The following is a 4,053-nucleotide window of genomic DNA, read 5'->3' as shown; positions in this document are numbered from 1 at the left end:
TATGCCCAGTATAACCTTGTGTAGTTGTAGTCATAGTGCATCCCAAATGGCCCTGTTCTAGTAAGTGTATGAGCATGCCCACTGTAACCCTTTATAGTGATAGTAGTTGTCCATTCCACAGATAGACATACTCCAGTTCAAGTTCCTGTTGTGCTACAACTATACCTCTCAGGCCTACCTATGTACTACCTGCAGATGATGTGTCTTGTTTGTGCATACAGGTTGTAATGGACACCTACTTTAAACACACAGGTTTACAGCTATGTACTTTGTGACTGTCAGTCTCCCTGTTGTTGTCCTCAATCTTAGAAGGGCATTCTGACTGCCTTGGAATGTGTAATCTCTGTAGCACATCTTGTAACTGCGTAGTACTGTAATAGTGATCTGTAGACAGGCAGAACTTCTGATCCCACCACTGGCAACTGTGTGTTTGTGCTTGTGTATGGGACAGCAAATTCCTGAGTGTGTGTGTGTGCCAGCAAATGGCTGACTGTGTGTGTGTGTGTGTGTGTGTGTGTGTGTGTGTGTGTGTGTGTGTGTGTGTGTGTGTCAACAAATGCCTGAGTGTGTGTCAGCAAATGGCTGAGTGTGGTTGTGTGTGTGTATTTGTGTCTGCATCCTGTCATGACAGCGGGTTTTGCTGCATTCCAAACTGATACCTCCTTTTGCACTGGCCTTTATCCTTGTCAACTGTTAAACCTCTCTCTTCCCCCCTCCTCACTGCAAGTAATCAGTCCTGTGATGTCACCCAGCTCAGAAGTGGAATCAGAGTAAGTGTAATTATATGTGCTCTGTAGCACATACCCCAACTGCGTACCACTGTACTAGTTACCTTTACATAGGCAAGATGTGTATGCACAATACTGGCAAGTGTGTGCGTGTTTGTGTGTGTGACTACCCTGTAGCCAGACATACACATGTGTAATGTCTTTTAGCATACCATGGTAGCCATCTGTGGTGACCGGTGTCTACAAAGTATTACAGAGTTAGGAGTGGTAAAGAATACACAGTCAAGCACGACTACAGTTGGGTATGTTATTTTCCTGTGCCACTGTTGAGCAGTGACACAGAAGTGGTCACCAGGGTGTAAGTCCATACCCATCATTCCCCCACCCTAACTCCAGAATCCCCAGGGTAGATTGCATTATCCATTATTCCCCACCCTAACCTCCAAATACACAACAACCATCCCCTCTCTGGTGAATTGCTTAAGATTTAAATGTTATAGCACAAGAAATGCCTCTGTTTTGTGTACACGTCAGCTCCTTTGGAACCCTTCTGTGTCACAAAGGGTCTTTAGACATGTATGTGTGTGTATATATAAATATATATATATATATATATATATATATATATATATATATGTATGTATATATATATATATATATATATATATATATATGTGTGTGTGTGTGTGTGTGTGTGTGTGTGTGTGTGTGTGTGTACACATCCCGTAGGTGCATATATATATATATATATATATATATATATATATATATATATATATGTAGTTATGACAGTTGTACAGATGTAGACTTGTCTATGTTGTTTCACAGAGTACAGTACATTCAAGGATACTGTACATATGTACACAAACTGATACCGGTAGTAAGATGTGCATTATAAACTCCATGCAACATGTATACAACCCAGATGGCTTAGAGGTACGCCCAGTTGTAAGCAGGTGTAAATGTGTTTTTGTGACAGTAAGCAGTGGGTACACGCAGGTAACAGACATGTACAACTCGCAGTACACTTGAAATGCCCTTCTTTGGCAATCCTGCTGATGGCACCCACCTACGAATACACCTGTGGGGACTGTTGTAACCCACTAATCTCCGTGGTGAGTGCTGTAACTGTGTAATGCTGTAGTCTGCTAAACTAGTTTGGTAGGTGTTCTAATCCCAGAGAGGCCAACTGTGTGTTTGTGTCTGCCTGACTGCCTGAGAAAGAAGCAATGCTTTTAGAGTATGCACACTCTTTACAATTTACATGCTCACCTTTGACAATTCTGCTGATGTCACCCACCTAGAAATACACCTCTGGGACTACTGTAACCCAGTATTCTCCTTAGTGTGTGCTGTAACTGCATATTGCTTGAGTGTAATAAACTAGTTAGGTAGGGATTCTATTCCAATACATGACAGGTGTGTGTGTGTGTTTGACAGTCAGAGCCTGTGTGGAGGTGGCTGTGCGTGTCTAACCACTGGACATGTTGGGTAGCGTATTTTGTAGTTTTCCTATTATGGTGTCCGTGTTATATGTCACAATGTCCACCTCATGAGGAGTACAGATGTCAGTCAGACAAAGGACACTTTTGGCAAGCCATACCCCTACATCTGGCAAATGGCCTGGTGAACAAAGTATGCAACCCTACTATTACCCGGAATTCATTCTGAACCCATAAGTCATACACAAACACACTTGCCTAGAATATCCCACTATGTTGCTAGTAGCCTGCACATTGATGACAGATAGTAGGCATGGTGTGATTGCAGTGGGCTGCAGAAGGCATGGCACCCTGTACAGCAGTACAATAGGCACATAATTGCAGACAATGTGCCTTCACTATGTTCCCTACTGGATGCCTGCAACATATGTGGTGCCATCAAATGTGATCCACAGAGGCCATACAATGCCTTACACATGTGCCCTGTATGGATTGATGCCACTGACACCAGGGAATACCTGTATCATGCTATCAATGCAGGTGCAGGGTCATCCTGCTGTCTATAAGCAGGTCCTGCCACAATAGGCCAGTATTGGCATATCTGAGGATAACAGTCTGTGTACACAACATGTGCCAGCCAAACCAGGTACACTTGTACATGTCACTGTACATTATTGTTAGACATGCACATCCCAGGCAATGTCCATATCAAGGACTATCAAAACACAGACATGGCATGCATTGCAAAGCAATGGCCATACACAATGGTAACCAGGATGTCAGGACAGATCATACAATACCCATCTGTGTGGGTCATTGCAGAAACTACACCCCTGTACCACACTGTACACCACTGTCGGGTGGTGTGATGCCAAGGATTACCCCTCACCCAGCCTTGTACAGCCATCTTGCACAGCCAACCATTACACACCCATGAGGCAATGCACACATGCATGTCAGTACTGGCACCTTGTGTCTGTGTGTGGGGTATGATGCTCCCAACCACAGTCACACCCAGTATAACTCCCATTGGCATACCGACTGATGTCAGACACATTCACATGCCCTATCCCATAGAACCTCTGGATATTCCCTGTGGTGCATGTAGTATCTGTGCATTACTGCAGTGTGGCAAACTAAGTAGTTAGGAAGTGTATTTGTGGGCTTGGCAATGTGAGTCCATTAGAGAGTGTGGTTGTGCTGACAATAACATCTATTCATGTGGACAGCCATGTGTGCTACACCTAATGTATGTCTACTATATCTCTGTTGCAGATGTTGCTCACCAGCACAAATATATGTTCTTACAGCACACCAACATGTCAGCTTTGTGGCACATGGAGTAACTGCATGCACTTGTAGTAGTAATGACTAGTCAGTCAGGGGTTTGAACCCCTGTACTGTAAGGTGTGTGACAGATGATGCTTAGGTTTTAGTCTCCAAGCCCTTCTCTGATGTACTTTGCCTCTGTCTGTCCCTTCCACACACTCTCTGGTGGATGTGGAGTTGTACACCTGCTCAGCAGCAGCTTGTGTTTTGTAAGTGATGGTCATGATCAGGTAATGGCCTCTGCACCTATTGCAGTCCTCCTCTAGCTGATTGGATGTGGAACAGCTGTGGTGATGTTCCCATAGCCAATCACATGGAAACACAGTACAATATCTAGGAACATCATGTTGGTGTTTGCCCATGACAGTCGCTGTGAGTGGACCCTGGATCTGGTGTTTGGTAAACGGCATCACAGATGATATCTGGATGATCCTCAAACAACATACACAGTGGAAAATAGCCTAAAGACAGGAGGGTGATGTGACAGACATGACTACAGCATGTAAGTGTAGCTATGCTTCATTGAGACTACTGCCAGTTTAACACATTGTGTG

The sequence above is a fragment of the Protopterus annectens genome, chromosome 16.part0 (assembly GCF_019279795.1).
Source record: "Protopterus annectens isolate FY-2018-M chromosome 16.part0, PAN1.0, whole genome shotgun sequence".
Lineage (NCBI taxonomy): Eukaryota > Metazoa > Chordata > Ceratodontiformes > Protopteridae > Protopterus > Protopterus annectens.
Note: the sequence above shows the minus strand (reverse complement) of the source record.